This window comes from Psammomys obesus, unplaced genomic scaffold, assembly GCF_907164565.1.
Source record: "Psammomys obesus unplaced genomic scaffold, mPsaObe1.curated_primary_1811, whole genome shotgun sequence".
Taxonomy (NCBI): Eukaryota; Metazoa; Chordata; class Mammalia; order Rodentia; family Muridae; genus Psammomys; species Psammomys obesus.
Window position 1 is genome coordinate 4,846,281 of NW_026596039.1, and position 6,720 is coordinate 4,853,000.

The following is a 6,720-nucleotide window of genomic DNA, read 5'->3' on the forward strand; positions in this document are numbered from 1 at the left end:
GAAGGAAGGAAGGAAGGAAGGAAGGAAGGAAGGAAGGAAGGAAGGAAAGAGACTCTAAAAATAAAACTACTATATCATCTAGTGATAGAGCTTGTGGGTATATACCTGAAGGAAATAAAATTAACATACTAACATACACTGGAGATACCTCATACCTGGGGTTATTGCTACACTATTGACAATAGCCAAGTTAGGTAACTGGACTAGCTGCCTGCCAGCAGATGAATGGATAAAGAAATGCAGAATACATACAACAGAGCATTAGCCACTAATGAAGACATTTCATGTCATCTGCAAGAATGGATAGATCATGATGCTAACTGAAACAAGCCAGACTCAGAAACACAGCTAGCACATGTTTTCTGCCATATGGGTAATCTAGAAGTAAAAGATGATCTGGAAGTAGAGGGAGAATTATTAGGGAAAAAAGAGAATCAGGAGAAGGAAAGAGGGGTGATGGGAAAGGTTAACAGGAGTGGAATATACTTCAGGTAGGTTATGCACAGTTATGAAACCCATTGTGTTATAAAATTAATAACCGCTTAAATATTTCTGCTTAGGGTAGATGCTGCCCCAGGGGCTTCTGCAGAGCAGATGATCTGTTTTTCACTCTGATGCTAGTTACACAGGTTGGCTTCCTTGTGCACTCTTTCTTAGGTGTGTTATGCTTTAGAAGTGTTTGGTGTTTCGTGGCACATTTGAACACACACACACACACACTCCTCCCGTCATACCTTGCAGGCTCCTCTGCACATGTCCCATGTGTGTTTTTCTGTGTGCCTCTGTGTCTGTGTGTGTCTATGTATCTGCGTGTGTCTGTGTGTGGGTGTGTCTGTGCGTATGTGTCCGTGTGTATGAGAGTGTTTGTGTCTCCTCCCCTCTGTGTGTCCCCAGAATTAGGCCCTCTTCTGTGAGCCAGCACTGCAACCTGTGGTGACTCAGAGGCAGCACTTTCCTCTCTGGCTCATGCTGTTGTAAGTCTCCAGCTGGGATCACTGTGAGCCTCTTAAGAGCAAGGACTATCCCCAGCTTTCTGTGGTGTCCGCAGAGTCTCCTCATAAACAGTGGATGCATGGTGCCTATTTGTTCAATGAGCATCAGGCCTCCGCTGGCGCCCTGCTGCAGGGAGGCGGAGGAGGATGCAGAGGAGGGAATAGGGGAGTAAAGGAAACTCCAATAATAACAAACGAGGCCTAGAATCTGAATGTGTTCTTTAATTCTTGGTGTATTTGGTATTTTTCTCCCTGCTGTGATAAGTTCCTTGCTAGAAGTAACTTAAAAGAAGAATTTGTGTTGGCTCATAGTTTGAGAGGGGAAGTCACGGCAGAGTTCACAGTGGCAGAGGCGTGTTGCTGGCACTACCTGTATCCCAGCAGAGAGGAAGCAGGGAATTCAGGCTAACAGCAGGGCCAGGCCGAAACCCACGAGCTCCACTCCCTAATGACCCACTTCCTCCAGCTAAGGTCTACCTCCTAAAGGTTCTACAACCTCCCTAGACAGCGGGTACCACATGTTCAAGCACACAGGCCAATGGGAAACATTTGGCGTCCAAATTACAGCACTGGGTGTCGGTCCAGACACAGATTAAAGCAAAGCCAGTCAGTCTCAAGGGAAGCCTGGCGCTCTTCTTACGACAGTGTTGACTGTTTCAGCGATCGACTCTCTCCACTCTGGTGTGCAAGCATACTTAGGGTAGAGTTGTGTCTATGCACTGAGGGCTCCAGAAGTGGAGTTCAGCCAGTCTTAGGAGCCTCATTTAGTCTTAGCAGGAGAGGAGGCTCCTGATTTTGGGGTGTGGTGCTAAAAACCATTAGGATCCTGGCTTCTCTGGCCCTGAAGTATTCAACTATTTTTCTCCAGCTGCTAGCTTTTTAAGACTAGATCCTCTGCACACCAATGCAAGGCCAACCCCTCAATCTCTCCTCTGGAACTGGAACTTCCAGTTTTCTGCTATCCCAAGCGAACAGGAGGAGGTGGAGTGAGAGGCCTGCCAACCCTGGCTCTGAATGACCTTGAACTTACACTTCAGTCTTCTCGGGTGCAGCCTCCTGCTCCGCAACAGAGCTTGTTTGGTGTATGAACTCTCCCAAGACTGGGGTCAGGGGTAGAGCTGCAAACCACTGCTCATGTCACAGATGGTGCTTTTCATTTTTTTTTTTTTTTTTTTTTTTAAGGCCTGAAAGATGATCGTTCACCATTGGCTTCAGGGTCAAGGGCTCCCAGAACCTTAGACATCGCTATTCTGAAATGCGGTCTCTAGGTTCAGCCAAGCTTTGAAGCCAGGCACAACAAAAGTCACACCTGCATGAACTGGAAGTAGCTCTGTCATCAAATAAAATGCACAGGGTTAATCCGACACCCACTTAGCCGTCTGCATGATAATTACCATGACGGGTGCTGATTAGGCATAAATGGAAGGCATTTGATGTAAATGGCTGTATTTAGTATTACTTTGATACAGTATAACGGGATTTTTACAGTTCCTTCCTTTTTAGACACTTCATTTATCCATTCGACAATTTTTATGGAGGCTGTAATGTGTACCAGAAATTATTCTAAAACTTGGGATATAGTCAGATTTGGAAGGCCAAGGAACAGACACAGACCCTTGCAGTGTCATTGAGAGCACCACCCTGAAAACCAAGGGTGGCTGTGTCATTCGCAAGTACAGAGGAAGGGTGACATTCAAAGCATACCAGAGTTGGCCCTGACCCTTACAAACAGACACTATTAAACCCTGAAACATCAGAGCCCTTTTTTTTTTTTTCATCCACTGAAAACCCAAAAAGAGCAATGCCTACCTCCGGGACGATGAAAACCAGAAAAGCAAGGAACAGCTTGGACTTTTCCACCTGTGTCCCCAGTGCCTGGCACAGGCTGGCACATAGTAGGTACTCACACGATATCTGTTGAAATAATGAGAGAATAAATTCAGAAATGGTGTAATCTGCCAGGCACTTAACATGTTGGATAGGAATTTACAACCGTAAGTATAATTTTTGCCCCAACCCAAGTTTTGTGCCTTTGGCCCTTCAGTCTCTAACGTGGCTCAGAGGTGCCGTTCATCACATTGCTCTCAGATAGCCTTTCTGTCCCAAGACTGTGGAACATTCTGGTGGGAGCTGATGCTCCTGCGTCTCTGCTTCCCCATGCACCTGCCCCAATATAGCCTTCTAACAGCAAAAATCTGGCAGCCCTACTTTTTCCAGAAGGTGTTATAATGGCCATGCCATCCAGCCTCCCCAAGTCAGAAGAGGTGTTCCTTGGGCATGACTAAGATTTAATCATCTCTGACCGCCCGAGTCTATCTCTGATTTTGAGTGTAAGACCTACCCTGCAAGGGCTTTATCCCTCTCACTCACAGCAGCACGTCCAGAACTTTGGGCAGTGCTCACAAGCTGCAAAGTGACTGCAGAAACAAGCAGATGTCTCCCTTGACAGTTAACACTGCCATGAAGGGCAGCGAACATCTCTTCCAGCCATACATCTACCTAGCACACATGCAACGGGGGCTGTTCCACACAGGAGCTCAATAAACAATTACTGATTCACGCTAGTGGCCAGTTGATGGCGTGGACAAGCCTAGCCTGAAGACAGCTCACCGCAGCCCTGTGTTGCTTGCTGAGCGTGCTGTCTGGGCCCCTGCCCACCCAAGCTGAACGGCAACTCTTCTCACTCACAGCGGTCCCTGCACTATCCTCTCCTGTCCTCGTGGGACTATCACATCATTAATCGTGATTTTCCTGGGTGGGACAGAGAGGAGGCTGACAGCCAGCAGACAGTGTTTGGTGGAGAAAAGGACAGAGAAAATCAGAGGGGCAGTCAGATTAATTACAGGTTTTCTCTCAGCTGTAGGCAACAAGATCTTGATTACTTCTCCTGCCGCTCCAGGCTCCTCAAGACAAATGGATGTTTGCTTCCCTGTGGTTCTTTCACTCCCCCTGGCTGGGAGAGTGAGCAGCAGGCAGCTGCTCAGATAGAAGGTCTAGGGTGTTGGCAAGCCACCATAAGGGAATAAACCATCCCAGTCTGCCAAACTCTTCGGCCTCTTGAGGGAGAATTTAATTTTGTCCCCTAACACAGTTGTGAAGCACTTTGTAAATATCTCATCTCCTTGGTAACAAATAAGGTGGCACCTGGAGGAAGGGACTGCCTGGGGGGCCAGGGGCCTGGGCACACCAACTCTGCAAGTCAACTCTTTGAGCATCAGTTTCTGATGCTGCAAAATGAAGGACTTGGGCTAAATGTTCTCGAAGGATCTTTTAAGCTCTGAAATCCTGCAGTTCAAAGGATGAAATTCCATGATAACACAGCATTTATTGAAAATTTATGGATGCTTATTATGTTTAAAAAAAAACCACCATTTTCTTCAACTCGTTTGGTTCTCAGAAGACCCCTGGGAGGTAAACACACTCATTCATTCTTCCCACCTGCAGGTATGGAGCCTGAGGAGAGAGGGGTTGAGTGGCTTGCCAAGGTCATGCAACTAGCAAAGGCAAACCTGGGCCATCATACCCAGGAGCCTGTTTACTCTCTACTCTTTTTTTACCCACCTTCTCTTTGTGTCCCAGAACCTAGCAAGCAGTAGCTACTTGAGGACACATGGGAACACTGGGACACTATACAATGATGTTAGAGAACAAGGCATGGCATACACCTCAAGACTTCTACACAACTGAATCAGAAGACATGAGTCTGGGGGTGCCCTCTGGAAAAATTGCAGCCCCTGTTTCCTCAACCATTAAGTTTTCTCCCCTCCCCCCCAAAAAAAGAGAGCTGTTCCTGGGCATCTGACATTGCCACCAAGAGCTGAGCCTGAACTGACTCGTTAGGAGAAAATGAAGAATATTGATGCCTGGACAGATTGCCTAACACAAGCCTCACTTTGGAAGTGTCCCATGCTCACTGTAACTGTAGGTATCTGGTAGTCAACAGATCACAGGGCAAGGGACCACCATCCAGAATTCTCAAGTACTATTAAACATAAAGTAATGGACCCCACGCTACCCCACACACATAAACTATTCCCAATTAGATTTCAGATTGAGGCTCCTATTGCATCTTTAAACTAACACCCCTCACCGGCTTTCTTATCTCAGCTGCTGCTGTGTATCATTACACTGGCTGTTTGCTTTCTCTGGGATTTGTTTCCAGAACCACAAGACTGCAGTAGACTGTACCCCTTTCTTGAAAGGTGGCTGCCTGGATCTGAGACTCAATGCACAATGGTCATCTTTCTTCGTCCCTTTGGCCCCATTCAGCCTTTCCCCACCGCTCCTGTGCACAAGACGCCCTCGCCTGCATGCGCATGTCTTGACAATGCAATGCTTTCTCTGAGGCTTGCTTACTGGAACGACTCCAGTGCCTTCACCTCCACAACGCAGCTCCAAGTCAACCCCGCCCTGAAAGCTCTTCCTTCAGTCACAGACTCCCTCCCTGCAGGACCAGCAGTCCTCCACACAGCCCCAGAAGCTCTCTCTGCAGCAATCAGTCCCTCTTCCCCACTCTACCTCAGCCACACACAGGAGAAAAAAACGGCACACTGCAGGTGAAGATTTGTGTGACCTTGGGCTTGTCGCTTAACCTGTCCCCACTGTAAGATGAGAAACTTGTAACATTAGAAAATTGCACTCACGCTGCCTATCTTTTGGGGTTACGAAGAAGACCAAACGAGGTAACGCACAAAGAATTGCTTTGGAGATGAATAAAGTCCTTTTGGAGCAAAATGATGCAGACAGTGCCCATGCCCTGGACTGGCCAAAGCACCTAACTCGTGGATTTGCTTTGTACTTTGTCCGCTCTGTGAATATTTTTATCAAGTGCCTACTCCCTGCAAGCAGTCCCAAGCCCTGGCACAGAGCCCCTGCCTTCGTGGGCCTTATCATGGGGGATGTTAAGTGACATGTATCTGACATTCAGGAAGCACATGTCACCGTTGTAGACAGTGAAGGGAAAGCACAGGACACTCTAGCATAAGCTGTCCAGCTTTCTGCCCACAGGCTGCATGTGGCTAAGGAAAACCGAACCTGACACCAAACTGTAAACTTAGGTAAGGCACTATGATATTTCTTTGTGATCACTGTTATCATTTGTAATTTGATCGCACAGTTCCCAAGTGTGAACTTTTGTAGAGGATGCTGTGGCTCTCGACCTTCCTGCTACTGTGAACCTTTAACACAGTTCCTCAGGGTGTGATGACCCCCAACCATACGATTATTTTCACTGCTACTTCATAACTGTAACTTTTAAACTGCTACGAATAGTAATGCAAATATCTAATATTCCGGATAGCTGATATGAGACCCCTGTGAAAGGGTCGTTCCATCCACAAAGGGGTCACAACCCTCTGATGAGAACTACAGCTCCAAACGGTGACAAAAGGGCATAGCTGGCTAGGGATAGTAGCATGGGATGGCCTATTAGGATTGGGTTAAAGATAAGAATCAGTGGGCAGGGGAAGATCAGCTCAGAGAAAATAGCATATGCATTCCCCAGTGGGGCATCAGCCATGCTTTTAGAAAGCATATATGACTGTGCCCACCCCAATAGAAAAATCCCAGAGATTCTTGAATGTAAACCTGCTGTGACAATCAATGCTGAGCCTCCCTCGTTAGGATGAAGTTAATCCGCTCCCCAGCTCCCTGCTTTCCTAGGCCCAGGATAAGCTATACCACCTAAAACTATGTCCCCCGTGAGCCTCACACTGGACGCACCACCACC

General features: G+C 47.3%; 1 protein-coding gene across 1 annotated transcript in view; it reads right to left on the reverse strand.

Moving 5' to 3' along the window:
* Positions 1 to 2,867, reverse strand: part of Grik4 (glutamate ionotropic receptor kainate type subunit 4) — a 284,790-nt gene extending 281,923 nt beyond the window's left edge. The window contains exon 1 of the mRNA XM_055622027.1: positions 2,802 to 2,867. The gene's annotated coding sequence lies outside the window, so the exon portion shown is untranslated. The remainder of the gene's footprint in view (positions 1 to 2,801) is intronic.
* Between the last annotated feature and the right edge of the window lie 3,853 nt (positions 2,868 to 6,720).